The following is a 25,663-nucleotide window of genomic DNA, read 5'->3' as shown; positions in this document are numbered from 1 at the left end:
GACGAGTCCGGCGCGCAAATCGTCTTCGGCATTGCAAGGCGGGTTCCTCCTCCAAGTCCTTCGTAGAAGATCGTAAACACCAAGAGTAGTGTCCGGTTCTGCAAAATAAGTTTCCACATATTGCCATAGAGAGAATAATATTGACACAAATCAAATCTGCCGATGTATTCCGCAGTGCGTCATCACACTATGGCCAAGTCCTTCACTCGAATCGTTTTTACTTTTCCACCTCAGCATGTTTTGCGAGGCGGCTTCCTTGGCATGTCTTGTCAAAGCAGAGATCGTGTACCCTTTTTATGGGATTCTCATCAATACGGACGTGGGTAACCCTAACCGCGCCATTTACCATGGCGCTTGGGAGGCAAGCGAGTTTTATTAGGCAGGTGGGGACGCATGACCGCATCTGCCCATATAAGGGGATAAGGATCCACCTTTTTACCTATGCCTTCTTCCTCCTTTGCCTATCCATCTCCTGCGCACTCGAGCTCCAGCGCCCAAGTCCGCACTTCCCACCTCAACCTTCTCCAGCGATGTTCGGAGCGGGAGGTAAGTGGAAGGTCTCCTCCGTCACGGAGGGCGACGTAAAAAAGCTTAGGAACGCCGTATACTTGTCCAAAGACATCGCGCACCGGCTTCCCGAGAAGGGGCAGCTCCTCCCCACCCCAAGGCCCCATGAGAGGGTAGTATTTCTTCCCCACTTCCTCCGCGGACTGGGTTTTCCACTTCACCCATTCATCCCGGGGCTCATGTTCTACTACGGCCTGGATTTTCACGATCTGGCCTCGAACTTCATCCTCAACATCTCAGCGTTTATTGTCGTGTGCGAGGCTTTCCTCCGCGTCTGCCCCCATTTCGGCCTCTGGCTCAAGACCTTCAACGTCAAGCCCAAGGTGGTGTGCGGCAACCAGGTGGAGTGCGGAGGCGCCATGGCGGGCAAGATTGCCAACGTCCTGTGGTTCGAGGGCTCCTTCGTAGAGAACCTAAAGGGGTGGCAAGCCGGGTGGTTTTACAACACCGAGCCACGCGATCTGAAATGGATCGCAGCCCCCGAGTTCCGATCCGGACCCCCCACACGGCTCATGTCCTGGAAAGAGATGGGCCTATTGTGGGGTAACGAGGAAGAGGTGACCGGACAGAAGACATGCATCCAGTCCCTGGTAAACAAGTCAATCAGGCTTGTAAGTGTAGTCCAGGTCATGCTCGTTCGCCGAATCCTCCCGTGTCAACAACGGGACTTTACTCTGTGGGAGTTCGACCCGGCACAACACCAAACCCTTAATAGGCTCTTCGACACGACGTATGAAGACGTCTGGAAGGCGCTAATCAAAGGTGCCGAGGCTCCTGCATCCATTTCCGAGGACCGCGAATACAGCTCGCAGCGTCACGCTAGCGAGGTAAGCTATTTTCACCTTTTACAGGATGTTCAGCTTTTTTCATAGTTTAACTTTATGCGGGATCTAAACTCCCTTACCTTTGACAGGCTTGGCGGGCGGTATCCGGACCGATTAACTGTCCGACTCCGCTACCCGAAGACCCAGCCCCAGCTCTACTAGTAAAGCTGCTGGCTCCGGCGCCTTATGTGGTGCCGGAAAAGAAGGCCAAGAAGAAGAAGACCACGGGGACTCGAAAGAGTACCCGCAACGTGGTGTTGTCGGACTCGTCATCTGACGAGTCCGAGACGCCCTCCTCCCGTGAAAACAAGGAGGAGGAAGAAGAAAGATCTCCCCCCCAGCGGAGGGTGGAAAGAAAAGGAAGGTTGCCCCAACGGGGAAGGCTGAAGTGTCCAAGAAGAGGAAGACCCCTCCGCCGTACTATGCCCCCGACGCCGACGAGGACAAAGAGGAGTGGCCGGATAGGGCCAGGCGTCCGGCGAAATCATAAGTGTTCGGATACCAGTGTAAGTCATGATATTCCTTTTGTTGTGCAGCTTTCCCTGATGTCTAATATAATCATGCAGCCCGCCCCGGGCCGAACTCAACGAGTCGTCGAGCGGCTCCCTGGATTCATTGGACGTGAATTCAGTTCCGCCCGTTGTCTCCCCCCGCACTACGGATGACGCCGAAGTGGCGTCGCAACGAGCTCTGGGGCAGGAGGAGGTGGTCCTGGAGGAGCCGCAAGGCGACCTCCCGGACTCCAGGAGTAAAGGGGACAAGACCCCCCAGGGCTCCATGTCTGGCTTTATGCCGGACACCGCGCCAGAATCTTCAACAGTTCCGGACTATGGTAGGCAAACTCCTTCCAAGAGGAGCAAGTCTTCTGAACCGGCAGCCTCCGTCCAACCGGAGGCGCCGGACAATCTACTGGAGGTGCTTGAAGGCGCCTCTATCGACGAGGAACACCGTACTATTATGAGTACGGTGATCCAGAAGGTTCAGTCTGCCAAGAGCGGACTGACTGAAGCTTGCGCTAGCCTTCTAACAGGCTTCGAGGTAAGTAAAAATATGTAAAAATATTACCGCATAGACAGTAGCCCCTGATGCTCTGTTTGGCGTTCGGAAAGAAAAGCCGAATAGAGGATCTAGTAAATTTCGCAGGAGTCTAACAAAAAGAGTCAATATGCGTATGCAGGCTTCGCTGCTATCCACCGTCGCACTAACTACGGAGGTGGGTGTCCTGAAGCAGGACCTCGAACAGACCGAGCAAGAGCTCGGCCTTGCCAAGTGGCAGCTCGAGGAGAAAGAAGGTAAGAAATACCTTATAGAAAAATTGCCTATAGAGAGGCGTGATTGCAAAAAATAACAGGATTGCACTGCTTATTATAGGGGCCACGACTGAGGTGGCGACCCTCAAGCAGGCGCTGTCCGAGGCCGAAAAGAAAACGGCCGCGGAGCGCACCGAGCGAGAGAAACTTGGGGCTCAGGTCGGCGAGGTGCAGCAAGAGCTTCAGGCTCTCATGAAAAAACATGAGAGTTTGGAGCTTGAGTCAAAGACCCAAGCATCCGAGCTCGCGGCGGCCCTTGAGGCTGCCAAGTCTGCCAAGGCCGAGGCCCAAAAGGCCATCCAAGAGTTGTAGGAGGTGAAAAAGATAGCAGCGGGTAAGGCATTCTCTATGCAAAGAAGAAATATAAAAGTAAACTACTTGTTACTTACCCGAATCTGGAGCTCTCCAGGGGCATTCGCAGATCTTCCCCGCAGCGTATCCGATGCCGCCGCATTCTACCGATCTGAACAGGGCAGCTCGACGGAGAAGGTTGTTCTGGTCTCAGTATGCTGAGGCCGGACACCCTGTGCCCTTGAGCGACCAGCTGAAACAGCTGGTCGAGCTCCACAAGGCGGCCGAACAGGCCATGAAGGGCTTCATAGTTCGGCTGTGGCCCGGAGAGGCCCTGCCTGGGAGCTACTTCGGGCTGGTGCGGCGGCTGGTGGAGGCCTGTCCAAGGCTCGAGGTCATCAAGCGCTCCGTTTGCATCGAAGGTGCCCGTAGGGCCCTTGCCCATGCAAAGGTGCACTGGGGTAAGCTGGACGGTGAGAAGCTTGTTAGGGACGGGCCACCGCCGGGGAAGGAGCATCGCAAGCCCGAGAACTACTATAAGGATGTTCTTGCGGGTGCCCGCCTTGTAGCGGATGAGTGTACCAAGGATGTAATTTTTGAATGAACTCGCTCGATTTTATCCTGTGCGCTGAAAACTTGTTCATATGCGCTAAGCAATGCTTATTGAATTTAAAATATTATTTTCTGTGCGGTCGTTTATCAAAAATTGAGAGATGGCCAGTCGTCAGCTTCTGCCCCCATGCCACTAGTGCTGGGGTGTTCGGTGATAAACCTGTGCGCTCTTTTTCCCATGTTTGGGTCCTTCGAGGGAGGTGCTCAGCACGACGAACCAGGCAATCGGACTATAATGCTTGAACACTCTCACTTAGCCATAAAACTTTATAATTTTAAATTTTGGCGAAGCCCCTAGTTCGGAAGACCAAGTTCGGGGCGCTATCCACGCCTTGGCTGGGGTTATCCAGCTCCTCGCTCGAAGCGGCATAAGTCTTTAGGGACTCGAAAACCTCTCGAACAGCGACTGGTCTCTCGCCTCATCATGACAGTCAGTTTTAGCTTTCTCCACTGAGGTGCTTAACCCAACTCAACTGGGGCACAATCGCAGTGGTTCTCCTAGTGCTACCTTAGCCGATATAGCGGAACGTAAGGCACCAAAACATAGGAGCCGGGCAAACCCAACTATTGACCCAAATCATGATTCGGAGCCGATGCATATAGTGCTATAAGTTCGGGGTGCCGCACTTGTGAAAGTGTACGGGCTTCTCACACCATATTAAAGGGTACTGAAGCCCCTGGCGTACTTGCCATACCACAGTGTACAGGTGCAACATGTCATTAATGAACATATATAAAAGAGAGTAATGCAAAAAATAGACAAAAAGCTAAGCATTGTTTATAGAGAGGCTATTTATCAAAGCCGAACGATACAAATAGTGCGGTAAGCGGAAGATATTGGACTGTTCAGTATGTCCTGACCAGGGGCAGGCCGGTAATTGTATTTAAAACAGGTATAGCACTCGTAACAGAGACCACCTGGGATTCCATAATGCGGCATGTCTTGTCTGCCTCCCTGGATCTTGCATCGTTTGTGCGGCAGTCGAATTGCCGAACAGGTCGTCCGAAGTATGGAGTCCTGAAAGTAAAAAATTAAAAAAAAGAATCCGACAGCCCCTAGTACGTTTTAAGCCGTATTTTGGGTGTGCCGTTATTTTGCCCCTTCCCCTGTGCCCATGGTATTTCTAGGGCGTAGTTATGTACGCGAGGTACTGGTTTTGCTATATTGCGAAAGCTGGGGTTGGGGCCGCATTGCTACGCTTGCTCAAAGCGTGCCAGGCGGTCCTGCTGTGGATTACTCCGAGCGCGCTTGGTAGTGTCTGGCTTTTTAATGGCCGGACCGGAGAATTGCTTGAGAAGCCTACTTTGTACCTCCGCTGCGAGAGCCGCCGTATGCGTAGTGCGGCACCGCATTGAACTTTGCGAATGCGGTTTGTCCGAGCAGGGCGTGATAGCCACTGCGAAACGGGACTATATCGAAGATTAACTCTTCGCTTCGGAAATTGTCCGGGGATCCGAAGACCACGTCAAGTGTTACTGAGCCTGTACAGTTGGCTTCTACACTTGGTATGGCGCCTTTAAAGGTCGTTCTTGTGGGCTTAATCCTTGAGGGATCTATGCCCATTTTCCGCACTGTATCCTGATAAAGCAGGTTCAGGCTACTGCCGCCGTCCATGAGGACTCTTGTGAGGTGAAATCCGTCGATGATTGGGTCGAGAACCAATGCGGCGAAGCCGCCATGACGGATATTAGTGGGATGGTCCCTTCGATCAAAAGTGATCGGGCAGGAGGACCATAGGTTGAACTTTGGGGCGACTGGCTCTATCGCGTATACATCCCGTAGCGCACGCTTCCGCTCCCGCTTGGGAATGTGGGTTGCGTATATCATGTTCACCGTCCGCACTTGTGGGGGAAAGCCCTTCTGTCCATTGTTGTTCGGCGGCTTGGGCTCTTTGTCGTCGCTGTGCAGCCCCTTGTCTCTGTTTTCGGCCCTTAACTTGCCTGACTGCTTGAACACCCAACAATCCTTGCTAGTGTGATTGGCTGGCCTTTCGGGGGTGCCATGTATCTGGCACAAGCGATCGAGTATTCGGTCCAAACTGGACGGGCCCTGAGTATTCTTTTTGAATGGCTTTTTCCGCTGACCGGATTTATAGCCTTTGAATCCGGCATTGACTGCCGTGTCTTCATTGCTGTCGCTGTTAACGCGGCATTTTTGCTTATTCCGACGTGTCCTGCCACTTTTGTCCTTGGTATCCGAATTACCAGGGTTCTTTGATAAGTTGTTACTGCGAGCTAGCCAGCTGTCTTCCCCCACGCAAAAGCGGGTCATGAGTGTCGTGAGGGCTGCCATGGATTTCGCCTTTTCCTGTCCCAGGTGCCGGGCAAGCCACTCGTCGCGGATGTTATGCTTGAAGGCTGCTAGGGCCTCTGCGTCCGGACAGTCGACTATCTGGTTTTTCTTTGTTAGGAACCGTGTCCAGAATTGTCTGGCCGATTCCTCTAGCTGCTGAATTATGTGGCTTAAGTCGCCGGCATCCGGCGGTCGCACATAAGTGCCCTGGAAGTTGTCGAGGAATGCGGCTTCCAGGTCCTCCCAAGAACCGATTGAGTCTGCTGGCAAGCTGTTAAGCCAATACCGGGCCGGTCCTTTAAGTTTGAGCGGGAGGTATTTGATGGCGTGTAGATCATCGCCGCGTGCCATGTGGATGTGAAGGAGGTAATCCTTGATCCATACTGCCGGATCTGTTGTGTCATCGTATGATTCGATGTTTACGGGTTTGAAACCCTCTGGGATTTTATGATCCATTACTTCATTCGTGAAGCATAGCGGGTGTGCGGCGCCTCTGTACTAGCCTATATCACGACGCAGCTCAGAAGAGCTATGTCTGTTGTGTTCGGCCCGGCCAGATTTGTTGTATCCGGAGTGAAGATCATTGTCACATGCCGTAGGGCGCCTGCGCGATCCGTAGATCGATCTTGTTTGTCTTGCCTTATCCTTCAGTATGTCTCGCAGGTCAGGTGCATTTTCCCGTGCCTTAGTTGAGCGGCGTCCGGGCATGGCTTGGGTGGAGGGCCGACAGGCCTCTCTGTCGCGACCGCGAGGTGGCCGGTCTGCCATGTCATGCGCTGGTGATGTAGGTCCTTCCTCCTCTGATCGGGGTAGCGGCCTGCGCTTCGGGTAACTCTTGGAGGGGCGTTCGAGTTCATACTCTTCGACCGCAAGGTCTTTAGTCCATCTGTCAGCTAGCAATTCTTGGGCAGCTCTAAGCTATTGCTGCTTTTTCTTGAGGCTTCTTGCCGTGGCTAAAATCCTGCGTTTAAAACGCTCTTGTTAGGCGGGGTCTGATGGTATGACGAATTCGTCGTCATCGAGGCTAGCCTCGTCTTCGGAGGGAGGCGTATAGTTATCATCCTCGACCTCTCGATCTGCCACTCTTTCATGAGGGCTGGTTTCTCCATCTTCCTGTGCCGAATTTTGCTGAGGTGGGCGTTCTTTGGTGCTATCCGGGGTAGTATTATCTCCCGTGCCGGAATCACCGTTTTTGCTTTGGCGGGATTTAGAGCGGCGCCGCTGACGCTGGCGCTTTTGCTGTTTCTTGGGGGCATCATCCCCCACTGTTCCATCGCCATCTCCATCTTTTGGAGTATCCACCATATATATGTCATATGACAAGGTGGCCTTCCAGCGCCCTACAGGTGCTGGTTCTTGTTCGTCTCCCGCATCATCGTCCATGCCGTCGATGTCTTCGGAGTCGAAGTCAAGCGTGTCGGTTAAGTCGTCGACAGTGGCTACGAAGTGGGTGGTGGGTGGGCTTTGAATTTCTTCGTCGTCCGTATCCCAACCTTGCTGACTGTAGTCCGGCCAGGGCTCTCCTGATAAAGAGAGAGACTTTAGAGAATTCAGGATGTCGCCGAAGGGCGAGTGCTGAAAGATGTCCGCGGTGGTGAACTCCATGATCGGCGCCCAATCGGATTCGATCGGCAGGGGCGCGGGGGGCTCGGAGCTCGGAGAGGAATCCGGCTCCTTGGAGTCACGGGCCGTGCAGAGTGCGGGGCTAGCGTTTGGCTCGATCGCCTTTGAGATTACAGCCCCCGAGGTGAAGTCCAACTGCTCACCCTCGATTGGCGCAACTGGCTCCGAATTAAGGGTCAGGGCCGGTGCGTTTGCGGCCTCCAGGGTACTGTTCGGCGGCAGAGCTAGATCATGCCCCACGAGATAGTGCGTCACGCTCGGCTGTGGCTCGAATCCGTCGAAGATCAAATCTCCGCGGATGTCTGGCGTGTAGTTTAGGCTTCCAAACCTGACTTGATGGCCAGGGGCATAGCTTTCGATCTGCTCCACATGGCCAAGTGAATTGGCCCGCGGTGCGAAGCCGCCGAAGACGAAGATCTATCCGGGGAGAAAAATCTCACCCTGGACCGCATCGTTGTTGATGATCAAAGGAGCCATCGGGCCTAAAGGCGACGACACAGAGGAACTATAAATGAAAGCACCAATGTCGGTGTCAAAACCGGCGGATCTCGGGTAGGGGTCCCGAACTGTGCGTCTAGGCCGGATGGTAACAGGAGGCAGGGAACACTTTATTTTACCCAGGTTCGGGTCCTCTCGATGGAGGTAATACCCTACTCCTGCTTGATTAATATTGATGGTATGGGTAGTACAAGAGTAGATCTACCACGAGATCAAGGAGGCTAAACCCTAGAAGGTAGCCTATGGTATGAATGTTGTATATGGAGTTGATTGCCTACGGACTACAACCCTCCGGTTTATATAGACACCGGATAGGGTTAGGGTTACACAGAGTCGGTTACAATGGTAGGAGATCTTGAATATCCGCATCGCCAAGCTTGCCTTCCACGCCAAGGAAAGTCCCATCCGGACATGGGACGAAGTCTTCAATCTTGTATCTTCATAGTCCTGGAGTTCGGCCGAAGGTATAGTCCGGCTACCCGAACACCCCCTAATCCAGGACTCCCTCAGATGGGCTTCCTCAAATTGCCCTAGGTCTTCGTGAGCAAGCAAGTTCGATGCACACCCACCTAGTTTCTTTTATTGAGCTTTCATACACTTATAGCTCTAGTGCATAGGTGCATGGCAATCCCTACTCACTCACATTGATATCTATTGATGGGCATCTCCATAGCCCATTGATACGCCTAGTTGATGTGAGACTATCTTCCTCTTTTTTGTCTTATCCACAACCACCATTCTATTCCACCTATAGTGTTATGTCCATGGCTCGCGCTCATATATTGCGTGAAAGTTGAAAAAGTTTGAGAATACTAAAGTATGAAACAATTGCTTGGCTTGTCATCGGGGTTGTGCATGATTGGAGCATTTTGTGTGACGAAAATGAAGCATCGCCAAACTATATGATTTTGTAGGGATGGGCTTTCTTTGGCTATGTTATTTTGAGAAGACATAATTGTTTGGTCAGTATGCTTGAAGTATTATTATTTTTATGTCAATATTAAACTTTGTATTGAAACTTTCGGATCCGAACATTCATGCCACAATAAAGAAAATTACATTGAAAAATATGTTAGGTAGCATTCCACATCAAAAATTCTGTTTTTATCATTTACCTACTCGAGGACGAGCAGGAATTAAGCTTGGGGATGCTTGATACGTGTCCAACGTATCTATAATTTTTGATTGTTCCATGCTATTATATTATCTATCTTGGATGTTTTAAATGCATTTATATGCTATTTTATATGATTTTTGGACTAACCTATTAACCTAGAGCCCAGTGCCACTTTCTGTTTTTTCCTTGTTTTGAGTTTTACAGAAAAGGAATACCAAATGGAGTCCAATTGGCGTGCCAATTTTTGATGATTTTTTATGGACCAAAAGAAGCCCCCGAAGTAAAATAGTTGGGCGAGAAGAGTCCCGAGCCGTCCACAAGGGTGGAGGGCGCGCCCTACCCCCTGGGCACGCCCCCCTATCTCATGGACGACTTGGAGACCCCCCTTATGTGAGACCTACGCCAAAAATTTCTATAAATACAGAAACCTCCAGAAAATAACCTATATCGGGAGTTCTGCCGCCGCAAGCCTCTGTACCTACCAAAAACCAATCGAGAACCTATTTCGGCACCCTGCCGGAGGGGGGAATCATCAACAATGTCCATCTTCATCATCCTGACGCTCTCCATGACGAGGAGGGAGTAGTTCACCCTCGGGGCTGAGGGTATGTACCAGTAGCTATGTGTTTGATCTCTCTGTTGTGTTCTTGATATGGCACGATCTTGATGTACCACGAGCTTTGCTATTATAGTTGGATCTTATGATGTTTCTCCCCCTCTATCTCCTTGTGATGAATTGAGTTTTCCCTTTGAAGTTATCTTATCGGATTGAGTCTTTAAGGATTTGAGAACACTTGATGTATGTCTTGCATGTGCTTATCTGTGGCGACAATGGGATATTCGCGTGATCCACTTGATGTATGTTTTGGTGATCAACTTGCGAGTTATGTGACCTTTTGAACTTATGCATCGGGGTTGGCACACGTTTTCGTGTTGACTATATGGTAGAAACTTTGGGGCAATCTTTGAAGTTCTTTGTGTTTCTTGAATAGATGAATCTGAGATTGTGTGATGCATATCGTATAATCATACCCGTGGATACTTGAGGTGAAATTGGAGTATTGATTACCCACAAGTATAGGGGATCTATCGTAGTCCTTTCAATAATTAAGAGTGTCGAACCCAACGAGGAGCAGAATGAAATGATAAGTGGTTTTCAGCAAGGTATTCTCTGCAAGCACTGAAATTATCGGTAACAGATAGTTTTGTGATAAGGTAATTGGTAACAAGTAGAAAGTAATAAAAGTAAATAAGGTGCAGCAAGATGGCCCAATCCTTTTTGTAGCAAAGGACAAGCCTAGACAAACTCTTATATGATGTAAAGCGCTCCCGAGGACACATGGGAATTATTGTCAAGCTAGTTTTCAACACGCTCATATGATTCGCGTTCGGTACTTTGATAATCTGATATGTGGGTGGACCAGTGCTTGGGTTCTGCGCTTACTTGGAAAAGCATCACACTTATGATTAACCCCCATTGCAAGCATCCACAACTACAACACAAGTATTAAACCTAACCATAGCATAAAACATATGGATCCAAATCAGCCCCTTACGAAGCAACACATAAACTAGGGTTTAAGCTTCTGTCACTCTAGCAACCCATCATCTACTTATTACTTCCCAATGCCTCCCCCTAGGCCCAAACAATGGTGAATTGTCATGTAGTCGACGTTCACATGACACCACTAGAGGGATGACAACATACATCTCATCAAAATATCGAACGAATACCAAATTCACATGACTACTAATAGCAAGACTTCTCTCATGTCATCAGGAACAAACGTAACTACTCACAAAGCATATTCATGTTCATAATCAGAGGGATATTAATATGCATAATGGATCTGAACATATGATCTTCCACCAAGTAAACCAACTAGCATCAACTACAAGGAGTAATCAACACTACTAGCAACCCACAGGTACCAATCTGAGGGTTGGATACAAAGATTGGATACAAGAGATGAACTAGGGTTTGAGATGAGATGGTGCTGGTGAAGATGTTGATGGAGATTGACCCCCTCCCAATGAGAGGATCGCTGGTGATGACGATGGTGATGATTTCCCCCTCCCAGAGGGAAGTTTCCCTGGCAGAACAGCTCCGCCAGAGGCCTAGATTGGTTCCGCCAAGGTTCCACCTCGTGCCGGCGGAGTCTCGTCCCGAGAGCCGGCTTATCATTTTTTCCTCGACAAAAGACTCCATATAGAAGAAGATGGGCATCGAAGGGCCACTAGGGGACCCACGAGGTAGGGGTGCGCCCAAGGGGTAGGGCGCGCCCCCACCCTCGTGGCTGGTAGGTGGCCCCCCTCTGGTACTTTTTGTGCTCAGTAGTTTTTATATATTCTGGAATAAGTCTCTAATATTTGCTCCTTTTCCAGCCCAGAATCCCAGTTGCCGGCATTCTCCCTCTTTATGTAAACCATGTAAAATAAGAGAGAATAGGCATAAGTATTGTGACATAATGTGTAATAACAACCCATAATGCAATAAATATCGATATAAAAGCATGATGCAAAATCGACGTATCAACTCCCCCAAGCTTAGACCTCGCTTGTCCTCAAGCGAAAACCGAAATCAAAAAATATGTCCACATGTTTAGAGATAGAGGTGTCGATAAAAATAAAATACGGACATGAGGGCATCATGATCATTCTTAGAACAGTAACACACACACACATATATATATATTGTCATATGATCTCTTATGCTAAAGTAACAATTCAATCACAATTTCAAGTATGAATCATAAACTTCATTGAGAACCAACAAACTCTAATCTCAGTCATTGAGGCAATTGCAATTTATCATAACATAGGAAAGAATCAATATAAGAGCTTTTTAGCAAGTCCACATACTCAACCATCTTTTAGTCTTTCACAATTGCTAACACTCACACAATATTTATGGGTATGAAGTTTTAATTAGACACAGAGAAAGATAGGGGCTTATAGTTTTGCCTCCCAACGTTTTACCTCAAGGGTAATGTCAACAATAATAGTTCATGAAGACTCACATCCCATTAGCTATATATATCAGGATCTTTCCAACACATTGTGCTTGCGAAAGGATAAAATGTAAAAAGGAAAGGTGAAGATCACCATGCCTCTTATGTAAGGTAGAAGATAAAAGTAAAAGATAGGCCCTTCGCAGAGGGAAGCAGAGGTTGTCATGCGCTTCTATTAGATGCACGAATTCTTAATGCAAAAGAACGTCACTTTATATTACCACTTGTGATATGGACCTTTATTATGCAGTCCGTTGCTTTTAGTTCTTCCATATCACAAGATCTTATAAAGCTTATTTTCTCCGCACTAATAAGGCATACATATTTAGAGAGCAATTTTTATTGCTTGCATCGATGATAACTTACTTGAAGGATCTTACTCAGATGTAAGAAAACATAACCCATTATGTTGTCTTCCGTGTCCAACGTCAACTCTTAGCATGTCATACTTTAATGAGTTCTCACAATCATAAAAGATGTCCAAGATAGTATATTTATATGAGAACCTCTCTTTCTTTATTACTTCCTATTAATTGCAACGATGACCAAAACTATGTTTGTCAACTCTCATCAACTTTTATTCATCATACTCTTTATATGTGAGCTCATTACATTCCATAAGATCCATATGATCTCTTCATTTCTTTTTATTTTTTCTCTTTTATTTTATTTAATCCCCTCAAGATCATAGCAAAATAATCAAGCCCTTAACTCAACACTAATTTTTATTATATAGCTCACAGACTCGATTACATAGAGGGATCATAAAGCAAAACTCACAACTAGATCATACTAAAAATTTATTCTACTAGATCAAGATATTACTAAAAGTATCGAACTAAGAAAAATGGTAAAGATAAAAGTGGTGGTGATACGATAACGGGGCACTCCCCCAAGCTTGGCAGTTGCCAAGGGGAGTGCCCATACCCGTGTGATTATGTCTCCTTCTTCGGGGGTGGTGATGTGATATTCTTGGCGATGATGCCCCTCAGGATACGATTCTCTTCCTCGAGCTTATTGACTTGCTGCTTGAGGTTCATTATTTTCTTACAGAGCTTGCCAGTGACGGCTAAAGCTCCCTTCACCCAAGGATATTGCATAGCTGCGAGAGAACAAGTAACACTCTTTTTCATATTTTCATAAGAATGAAATCTAACATTGGAAGGGATAACCGAGTTTGGAATAGCCGAGCTCTGTGGTTCCCCCATCGTGAATCCTGCCCGGAAACGAGAAGTAGCTTCTTGATCCTACTCCATGGCATCTATCCTTTTCAAGTCAGCTTCCATCTCTTCCTCTGTTGTGGGCCCAAAGTGATAGGCATCACTGTTTGCCCCTGGACCTGGTGTCGGACGAGACACCCAACTCTCCCCGACTAACTCTTGAGAAGACATCTTGCTCTAATCTGCGGCAGAAATAGCTTGAAACAAAGACAAGAGATATTTGCATGATACGGTGATCAAAACCTTCGGGAGATTATATAATGAATTTTTACCGACCAAAAGAAGTATCATGCAAGAAAACGGAGTTCGGAAAGCGCACGAGGTGCCCATGAGGTAGGGGCGCACCCAAGGGGGTAGGGCGCGCCTCCCACCCTCGTGGGAGTCTCATGTCCTTTCCGGTCTTCTTCTTATTTTCCTATTTTTCTAAATATTCCAAAACAAAGAAATATTGCCATTAGAACTGTTTTGGAGTCGGTTTACTTACCATACCACGTACCTATTCCTTTTCGGAGTCTGAAACGTACCAGAAAGTGTCCCTTATGTATTCCTCCGGGGTTACGGTTTCAATAATATTAGTTTCAACATTTATAAGATTACCTGGGATATAATGTTTAATTCTTTGACTGTTCACCACCTTCGGATTTGTGCCTTCGAAGTTGTTGATTTTTATGGCACCGGAACGATAGACCTCCTCGATAACGTAAGGACCTTCCCATTTAGAGAGAAGTTTGCCTGCAAAAAATCTTAAATGAGAGTTGTATAGCAATACATAATCACCTACATTAAACTCACGCTTTTGTATCCTTTTGTCAAGCCATCTTTTAACTTTTTCTTTAAACAACTTGGCATTTTCATAAGCCTGGGTTCTCCATTCATCAAGTGACCTAATGTCAAATAACCTCTTCTCATCGGCAAGTTTGATATCATAATTGAGCTCTTTAATGGCCCAATATGCCTTATATTCTAATTCAAGAGGTAAGTGACATGCTTTACCATAAACCATTTTATACGGAGGCATACCCATAGGATTTTTGTATGCAGTTCTATAGGGCCATAATGCATCATCAAGTTTCTTGGAACAATTCTTTCTAGATCTATTAACATCCTTTTGCAAAATTAATTTGAGATCTCTGTTACTCAATTCTACTTGACCACTAGACTATGGGTGATAAGGAGATGCAATTCTATGATTAACGTCATACTTAGCAAGCATTTACGAAAGGCACCGTGAATAAAGTGTGAACCACCATCAGTCATTAAATATCTAGGGACTCCAAACCTCGGGAAAATAACTTCTTTAATCATCTTAATATAGGTGTTATGATCAACACTACTAGTTGGAACAACTTCTACCGACTTAGTAACGTAATCAACAGCAACTAAAATATGTGTATACCCATTAGAGGAAGGAAAAGGTCCCGTATAATCAAAGCCCCAAACATCAAATGGTTCAATAACGAGTGGATAATTCATAGCATTTCTTGACGTCTACTAATATTACCAATTCTTTGACATTCATCACAAGACAAGACAAACTTACGAGCATACTTGAAGAGAGTAGGCCAATAAAAACCGGATTGCAATACCTTATGTGCAGTTCTATCTCCAGCATGGTGTCCTCCATAAGCCTCGGAGTGACACTTGCATGGGATATGTTCCTGTTCATGCTCAGGTACACAACGTCTAATAATACCATCTACTCCTTCTTTATAAAGATGTGGGTCATCCCAAAAGTAATGTCTCAAATCATAGAAGAACTTTTTCTTTTGCTAGTATGTGAAACTAGGTGGTATAAATTAGCAACAATATAATTAGCATAATCAGCATACCATGGAGCAGTTCGAGAAGCATTTATGACATTTAATTGTGCATCAGGAAAGCTATCATCAATAGGTAGTGGGTCATCAAGTACATTTTCTAACCTACACAAGTTGTCTGCAACGGGGTTCTCAGCTCCCTTCTATCAATAATATGCAAATCAAATTCGTGTAGCAGGAGAACCCATCTAATAAGTGTAGGTTTAGCATCTTTCTTTTCCAAAAGGTATTTAATAGCAACATGATCAGTGTGAATAGTTACTTTAGAATCAACAATATAAGGTCTGGACTTATCACAAGCAAAAACAACTGCTAAAAATTCCTTTTCAGTGGTAGCATAATTTATCTGGGCATTGTCTAGAGTTTTACTAGCATATTGAATAACATTTAATTTCTTATCAACTCTTTGCCCTAGAACAACACCTACAGCATAATCACTAGCATCACACATAATTTCAAAGGGTAAATTCCAATCAGGTGGCTGAACAATAGGTGCAGAAATCAATGCTTTCTTAAGTATTTCAAATGCTTCTACACAATCATCATCAAAGACAAAAGGAATATCTTTTTGTAATAGATTAGTCAGAGGCCGAGAAATTTTTGAGAAGTCCTTAATGAACCTCCTATAGAAACCGGCGTGACTGAGGAAGCTTCTTATACCTTTATTATCCTTGGGACATTGCATTTTGCAATAGCATCAACTTTAGCTTTGTCAACTTCAATACCTCTTTCAGAAATTTTATGCCCCAAGACAATAAATTCATTAACCATAAAGTGGCATTTCTCCCAGTTCAGAACAAGATTAGTTTCTGCACATCTCTGCAAAACTCGATCAAGGTTGCTTAAGCAATCATCAAAAGAGGATCCATAAACGGAGAAATCGTCCATGAAAACCTCACATATCTTTTCACAAAAGTCAGAGAACATAACCATCATGCATCTTTGAAAGGTAGCAGGTGCATTACATAAACCAAAAGGCATATGTCTGTAAGCAAAAGTACCGAAAGGGCAAGTAAAAGTGGTCTTTGATTGATCATCAGCTGACACGGGTATTTGAGAGAAGCCAGAGTAAACATCTACAAAGCAAAAATGTGTATGTTTGGATAATCTTTCTAGCATTTGATCAATAAAAGGCAAAGGGTAATGATGTTTTTAGTATCCTTATTTAATTTGCAGAAATCAATTACCATCCTATAACCTGTAATAATTCTTTGCAGGATCAATTCATCTTTATCATTAGGAACAACAGTAATACCTCCCTTCTTGGGGACACAATGAACATGACTTACCCACTGACTATCAACAACGGGTAAATTATACCTGCCTCAAGGAGCTTTAATATTTCTTTTCTTACCACTTCTTTCATCTTAGGATTCAGCCGTCGTTGATGATCAATAACTGGTTTGGCGTCTTCCTCCAAATTTATTTTGTCTTGACATAGAGTGGGACTAATGCCCTTGAGATCATCAAGAGTATATCCAATAGAAGCACGGTGTCTCGTCAGAGTTTTCAATAATTTCTCTTCCTCCTTCTCTGAAAGGTTAGCACTAATAATAACATATTTTCTTTTCATCAAGATAAGCATATTTAAGATTATCAAGTAATGGTTTAATCTCAAACACGGGATCACCCTTGGGTGGAGGAGGATCCCCTAGGATTTCAACGGGAAAGTTGTGTTTCAAAATAGGTCCCTGTTTAAAGAATACTTCATCTATTTCCCTTCTTTCATTCATGAACATATCATTTTCATGGTCTAGCAAATATTGTTCTAATGGATCGGTAGGAGGCACAGTAATAGAAGCAAGACAAATAATCTCATATTTACTAGGAAATTCTTTATCATGGGGTTGTCTACGAAATTTAGAAAAATTAAACTCATGAGACATATCCCCTAAACCAACAGAAACAATATCCTTATTGCAGTCTATCTTAGCATTAATAGTATTCAAGAAGGGTCTACCAAATATAATGGGACAAAAGATATCTTGAGGGGAACCAAGAACAAGAAATCAACAGGATATTTAGCCTTCCCACACAAGACTTCAACGTCTCTAACAATCCCAATTGGTGAAATAGTATCTCTATTAGCAAGCTTAATGGTAACATCAATACCTTCTATTTTCAGCTGGTGCGATATCATGCATAATTTCTTTGTATAAGGAAATAGGTATTGCACTAGCACTTGCACCCATAGCACACAAGCCATGATAACAATGATCTCCTATTTTAACAGAAATAACAGGCATGCCTACGACAGGTCTATGTTTATCTTTAGCACCAGGTTTAGCAATTCTAGCAGTCTCATCACAAAAGTAAATAACCTTCCCATCAATATTATCGGCCAAGAGATCTTGATGAGGACATCAATATCATTGTTACACCCACAGCCCCTGCTGCTATACACACTGGACCGATTACTAGAGCTCGCGCACGCCAATTGAATTATCAGGTACTTTCGTTTCTTGGTAACGATTCTAATGTTCATGAGAATATGATGCTGCCTAAATTGGATACATTTGTTTTTCTTACAAATGAAGGGCCTACCTTGGACAAGAAAGATGAACCTTGGAGCAAGTTCAAGCATGGAGATGATGGCATGCGCAAGGGGAACAAGAACGGAGTTACAAGTGATGATTCCAGGACTCTGAAGCCACCATAATGACTGCATGAAGCATGGGACGAAATATACAAGATGCCACTTCATAAATTTTGTCCCGAGGCTATTTTAGGTGCTGCGTCACCTTATTATTGGGCCAGGCCCATGTATTTTCGAAGTACTTAAGTATAGGCTGTTTTTAGAGTCCGTATGTGTGGGGAAACAAGAGTTAGGGTTGGTTTCGGACCCCTCCACCAAGGGCCACGAAATTCCCCCTCTCTCCTCCATATATACAGCCCTTAGGGCATCGTTTAGGCTTTGGGTTTTGTTTAGATTAAAAGTTCGCCATAGCTGCAACTTCGCGTACTTCGTTTGTGTCCAACGACCAGACCGAGACGTCATAGAACCCCACCTTGATCAATAAAGCTTTCATCTTATATTCACAATATCCAGATTGCAATCTCAGTTTCTTGCTTGTTCTTCGTTTTCTCGCAGGAAACAGACCCTCGTGGTCAGGTTGATCGTGCTCCGGCGTGGTCAATAACTCTCGGAAGTTGGCTTAGCGATTGCTAAGGCGCGACGTCTCGCGCGTTCGTAGTCGGATCGTCAAGGTCGACTCCCATAGAAAACGATAGCCACCATCTCATCGAAACATCGGGTCACCTTTGCCACTATCATTACCATATACCACCACCCCACCATATACATCTCCACTGCCATATACAACCACCAATCCGAGTCCACATATACCATCTCCATATACCACCACCAACCCGAGTCTAGATATACCATCGCCATATGCCACCACCAATCCGAGTCCAGATATACCACCACAATCCGAGTTCCACTAGATTCATCTCCGCCACCAGTCCTAGTCCGTGTCCAGTATTTGTTGCTTTGTTTTCGAGTTCTAGATCACGCCATACTCTGAGTCATGAGAGAGTAGGACTCCTGAGATTCCGTGCTACCCACAGAAGAAAAATAGTTCCAAACTCAAAAAAAAACTAAGTCTGGAAAATTCTGGCTAGGCAGTTTTTAGACCATTTGTAGACTTTTTCGAAAAAAAATTGTTGCGGAGCAAAAAAAAGAGGAAAAAAAGAGAAAACAAATTCAGAGTGTGCTCCTCCATTTTTTACGTGCAGCGTCGTGATTTTGTTAGTGTTCTAGGCTCCCGTCTCTAGCACGGTCTAGCCTAGGACAAGCACAGTACCGTCATTGAGCGTTTATTCAACTTGGCATATCTGAATTGATTATTGCTGACCCTTTTTGCTACCATATTATAAGCCTTCCCAGCTCCACATACATCTACGTCATGCGTTTGACTCTCCCTGGTAATCGCTCTATCCAAGCTTTGAGAGTTTTGACTGTGACGGTTGCCGATCACCGCCTGCTGCTGGGTAAGAACTGGTAAGAATTTGAGATTGGCTTGACGGATTTGTGACACCACCACCACCTCTTGTTCGTATTCTGTAGGATCATATTATTGTGTGTTTCTATTGTTGCTAACCATGGTAGGATCACAAGCCGACGAGACTGACTGGGAGAACATGACGAATAAGGAGTTGCATGATAAATTTTAGCAAATGATGAGTGGACAGGTGCAAGATGTGCTAAACAGATTTGAAGAGGCCATGGAGAAGATAGATGGCATGGAGAAGACGTTCGAAACAAAGCTCGATAACAGGTTTAATGAATTGCTCGCGCGTCTTCCACCACCACCACCGGCTGCACCTAACGCACCTCTACAACAACAACAACAACAACGACTACCTACACATTGTGAAACAGCCCTCCGCCGAGCGAGCCGTCTCCCTCTTGCACCTGGCCAAACTGTTGGTGCTGCTGTTGATACTTCTGTGGCTCCTGCTGCTGATGTGGAGGAGGATGATTTTGCTAGCGATTACGCGGATGAGGTTGATCAAAATCAGAACTACGTGCCACCACCAGCACAGCAATCACCAGGTCGTCCACATGCAAATAATGGCAATGGTAGGGCTCACCCTCAGGTACGAGATCATGACCATCTCCCTAAACTAAAATTGAATATTCCACCATTTGAGGGTAGATATGTTCCTGATATATATCTTACTTGGGAGTTAGAAACTGAACAACGATTTACATGTTTACAATATCCCGAGGAGAGACGTGTTCCTGCTGCTGTTTGTGCATTCACTAGTTTTGCATGTGTTTGGTGGTCTGAGCATTGTAGATTATATCCTATTCCTGCTACTTGGGCTGCTTTGAAAACTGCTATGCATACTTGTTGGGTTCAACCATATTATCAACGTGAATTACTTCAAAAATTGCAGCGTTTAAGACAAGGAAAAAATTCTATAGAAGAATATTATCAGGAATTACAAACTAGCATGATTAGATGTGGTATTGTTGAGGATAATGAAGCTATGCTTGCACGTTTTATGGGTGGATTCAATAGAGAGATTCAGACCATCCTAGAGTATAAGGAGTATAATAATATCACTCGTTTATTCCATCTTGCTTGTAAAGCTGAACGTGAAGTGCAGGATCGACAGGCATTGGCGCGAACTAACTTTTCTACAGGTCGATCTTCATCATGGACACCACGTGCATCCTCTACTTCCACTCCACCAGCACCTCCATCAGGTGCCACCTCCAGCTGTGATACAAGAAAGCAGGCACAACCACCACTATCTGCCAAGAGCACACCTGCTGGACCTGCGCAGAGCTCTTCTTCCTCCATGGCATCAACAGGGCACACAAGTGATATTATTTGTCGTCGTTGTAAGGGAAGAGGACATTTTGCGAGAGAATTCCAATCTCAGCGTGTGATGATTGCTACTAAGGATGGTGGGTATGAGTCCGCTAGTGACTATGATGAGGAGACTTTGGCTCTTATTACACGTGAAGAACACGGTGGAGATGATTCTGATCATGAGACGCAATACATGGCTGCTGAAGATGCTGACAGGTATGAATGTTTAGTTGCTCAACGTGTTTTGAGTGTGCAGGTTACACAAGCTGAGCAAAATCAGAGGCATAATTTGTTCCATACAAAGGGAGTTGTGAAGGAATGTTCTGTTCGCGTCATCATAGATGGAGGGAGCTGCAATAACTTGGCTAGCATGGAGATGGTGGAGAAGCTATCTCTCACCACAAGACCACATCCACATCCTTACTACATCCAATGGTTCAACAACAGCGGCAAGGTTAAGGTAACACGTACTGTTCGTGTGCATTTTAGTATCTCTACATATGCTGATTATGTTGATTGTGATGTGGTACCTATGCAAGCATGTTCCTTATTACTTGGTAGACCATGGCAATTTGATAAAAATTCTGTTCACCATGGTAGAAACAATCAGTATACTCTTGTTCATAAGGATAAAAATATTACTTTGCTTCCTATAACTCCTGATTCCATTTTGAAAGATGATATTAATAGAGCTAATAAAGCAACACAGGAGAAAAATAAGAGTGAAAATCAGATTGTGGCAAAAGAATTTGAGCAACAAATGCAGCCTAATAATAATAAACAATCTAGTGTTGCTTCTGAAATTAAATTGAAAAGTGCATGTTTACTTGCCACCAAATCTGGTATTGATGATCTAGATTTTAGCAAATTTGTTTGCTATGCTTTTGTGTGCAAAGAGGCATTATTTTCATTCGAGGACGTGCCTTCCTCTTTGCCTCCTGCTGTCACTAACATTTTGCAGGAGTTCGCTGACGTCTTTCCACAAGACGTGCCACCAGGATTACCACCTATTCGAGGGATTGAGCATCAAATTGACTTAATTCCCGGTGCATCATTACCCAACCATGCACCATACCGTACCAATCCAGAGGAGACGAAGGAGATTATGCGTCAAGTACAAGAACTCCTCGACAAAGGTTATATACGCGAATCCCTTAGTCCTTGTGCTGTTCCTATCATTTTAGTGCTGAAAAAGGATGGTACGTCGCGTATGTGCGTTGATTGTAGAGGCATTAATAATATTACTATTCGTTATCGTCATCCTATTCCTAGGCTAGATGATATGCTTGATGAATTGACTGGCTCTACAATATTCTCCATAGTTGATTTGCGTAGTGGATACCTTCAAATTCGTATGAAATTGGGAGATGAATGGAAAACAACATTTAAAACTAAGTTTGGATTATATGAGTGGTTAGTCATGCCTTTTGGGTTAACTAATGCACCTAGTACTTTCATGAGGTTAATGAACGAAGTTTTACGTGCTTTCATTGGACAATTTGTGGTAGTTTACTTTGATGACATATTGATTTATAGCAAATCTTTGGAGGAACATTTTGAACATTTACGTGCTGTTTTTATTGCTCTACGTGATGCACGTTTGTTTGGTAACCTTGGAAAGTGCACCTTTTGCACTGACCGAGTATCTTTTCTTGGCTATGTTGTTACTCCACAGGGAATTGAAGTTGATAAAGCCAAGATTGAAGCTATTGAGAGTTGGCCGCAGCCCAAAACGGTCACACAAGTGAGGAGTTTCCTTGGCCTCGCTGGTTTCTATAGGCGTTTGTGAGAGATTTTAGCACCATTGCTGCACCTCTCAACGAGCTTACAAAGAAGGATGTGCCTTTTGTTTGGGGTATCGCACAGGAAGAAGCCTTCACGGTATTGAAAGATAAGTTGACACATGCTCCTTTACTCCAACTTCCTAATTTCAATAAGAATTTTGACCTTGAATGTGATGCCAGTGGAATTGGATTAGGAGGTGTGTTACTACAAGATGGAAAACCTGTTGCATACTTTTCTGAAAAATTGAGTGGGCCTAGTCTGAACTATTCTACTTATGATAAAGAATTATATGCTCTTGTTCGGACCTTAGAAACATGGCAACATTATTTATGGCCCAAGGAATTTGTTATACATTCTGATCATGAATCTTTGAAACACATTAAAAGTCAAGCAAAACTGAACCGTAGACATGCTAAATGGGGTGAATTCATTGAGACTTTCCCTTATGTCATTAAACACAAGAAGGGTAAAGAAAATGTTATTGCTGATGCCTTGTCTCGTCGTTATACTATGTTTTCATAACTTGACTTTAAAATATTTGGTTTGGAGACCATCAAAGATCAATATGTTTATGATGCTGAATTTAAAGATGTATTGCAGAATTGTAAGGAAGGGAGAACTTGGAACAAGTTCGTTCTTAACGATGGATTTGTGTTTCGTGCTAACAAGCTATGCATTCCAGCTAGCTCCGTTCGTCTTTTGTTGTTGCAGGAGGTGCATGGAGGAGGACTAATGGGACACTTTGGCGTCAAGAAGACGGAGGATGTACTTGCTACATATTTCTTTTGGCCAAAGATGAGACGGGATGTTGAGCGTTTTGTTGCTCGCTGCACTACATGTCAAAGAGCTAAGTCACGACTCAATCCTCATGGTTTATATATGCCTTTGCCTGTACCTAGTGTTCCTTGGGAGGATATATCTATGGACTTTGTTTTAGGTTTACCTCGAACAAAGAAGGGGAGGGATAGCATATTTGTTGTCGTGGATAGGTTCTCGAAAATGGCACACTTTATACCATGTCATAAAAGCGATGATGCTGTTAATGTTGCTGATTTGTTCTTTCGTGAAATTATTCGCTTACATGGTGTGCCAAATACTATTGTTTCAGATCGTGATACTAAATTTCTTAGCCACTTTTGGAGATGTTTATGGGCTAAGTTGGGGACTAAGCAGCTTTTTAGTACTACTTGTCACCCCCAAACTGATGGACAAACTGAAGTAGTCAATAGAACATTGTCTACTATGCTTAGGGCTGTTTTGAAGAATAACAAGAAAATGTGGGAAGAATGCTTGCCTCATATTGAATTTGCTTATAATCGTTCATTTCATTCTACTACTAAGATGTGCCCTTTTTAAATTGTGTATGGTTTCCTACCTCGTGCACCTATTGATTTGTTGCCTCTTCCATCTTCGGAGAAGGCTAATTTTGATGCTAAAGAACATGCTGAATTTATTTTAAAAATGCATGAGTTAACTAAGGAAAACATTGAGCGTATGAATGCTAAATATAAACTTGCTGGAGATAAGGGTAGAAAACATGTTGTGTTTGCACCTGGAGATCTTGTTTGGTTACATTTGCGTAAGGATAGATTTCCTAATTTGCGCAAATCAAAGCTAATGCCACGTGCTGATGGTTCTTTTAAGGTGTTAGAGAAAATAAATGATAATGCATATAAACTTGAGCTGCCTGCAGATTTTGGGGTTAGTCCCACTTTTAACATTGTAGATTTGAAACCTTATTTGGGTGAGGACGATGAACTTTCATCGAGGACGACTTCATTTCAAGAAGGGGAGGATGATGAGGACATCAATACCATTGTTACACCCACAGCCCCTGCTGCTATACACACTGGACCGATTAGTAGAGCTCGCGCACGCCAATTGAATTATCAGGTACTTTCGTTTCTTGGTAACGATTCTAATGTTCATGAGAATATGATGCTGCCTAAACTGGATACATTTGTTTTGCTTACAAATGAAGGGCCTAGCTTGGACAAGAAAGATGAACCTTGGAGCAAGTTCAAGCATGGATATGATGGCATGCGCAAGGGGAACAAGAACGGAGTTACAAGTGATGATTCCAGGACTCTGAAGCCACCATAATGACTGCATGAAGCATGGGACGAAATATACAAGATGCCACTTCATAAATTTTGTGCCGAGCCTATTTTAGGTGCTGTGTCACCTTATTATTGGGCCAGGCCCATGTATTTTCGAAGTACTTAAGTATAGGCTGTTTTTAGAGTCCGTATGTGTGGGGAAACAAGAGTTAGGGTTGGTTTCGGACCCCTCCACCAAGGGCCACGAAATTCCCCCTCTCTCCTCCACATATACAGCCCTTAGGGCATCGTTTAGGCTTTGGGTTTTGTTCAGATTAAAAGTTCGCCATAGCTGCAACTTCGCATACTTCGTTTGTGTCCAACGACCAGACCAAGACGTCACAGAACCCCACCTTGATCAATAAAGCTTTCATCTTATATTCGCAATATCCAGATTGCAATCTCAGTTTCTTGCTTGTTCTTTGTTTGCTCGCAGGAAACAGACCCTCGTGGTCAGGTTGATCGTGCTCCGGCGTGGTCAATAACCCTCGGAAGTTGGTTTAGCGATTGCTAAGGCACGACGTCTCGCACGTTCGTAGTCAGATCGTCAAGGTCGACTCCCACAGAAAACGATAGCCACCATCTCACCGAAACATCGGGACACCTTTGCCTCTATCAGATCTTTAACCATAGCAACATTAGGTTCAACTTTAACTTGCTCAGGGGGTTTAGGTGTCTTAATATTACTTTTGTTGACCATAGTTGAAGGTTTAGCATGATTCTTTATTCTAACAGGGAAAGGTGGTTTCTCAACATAAGGATTAGGAACAATAGGACCATTATAAGTGATAGTCTTTTCTTCATCTTTAATAGGTGCAACTACTTTTGTTTCAATGGGAGGATTATATTTAAGCCATTTCTCCTTAGGGAGATCAACATGAGTAGCAAAGGATTCATAGAAAGAAGCTACTATCTCAGAGTCAAGTCCATATTTAGTGCTAAATTTATGGAAAACATCGGTATCCATAAAAGATTGAACACAATCAAACTTTGGTGTTATACCTGACTCCTTACCTTCGTAGAGATCCCAATCTTCAGAGTTGCATTTAATTCTCTCTAATAAATTCCATTTATATTCAATAGTCTTCATCATAAAGGAACCAGTACAAGAAGTATCGAGCATGGAGCGATTGTTGTCAGAAAGCCGAGCATAATTTTTTTGAATAATCATTTCTCTTGAGAGCTCATGATTGGGGCATGAATATAACATTGACTTAAGCCTCCCCCAAACTTGAGCGATGCTTTCTCCTTCGCGAGGACAAAATATAT

This window comes from Triticum dicoccoides, chromosome 6A (genome assembly GCF_002162155.2).
Source record: "Triticum dicoccoides isolate Atlit2015 ecotype Zavitan chromosome 6A, WEW_v2.0, whole genome shotgun sequence".
In the NCBI taxonomy this organism is placed as follows: Eukaryota; Viridiplantae; Streptophyta; class Magnoliopsida; order Poales; family Poaceae; genus Triticum; species Triticum dicoccoides.
This window is presented reverse-complemented; position numbering follows the sequence as displayed.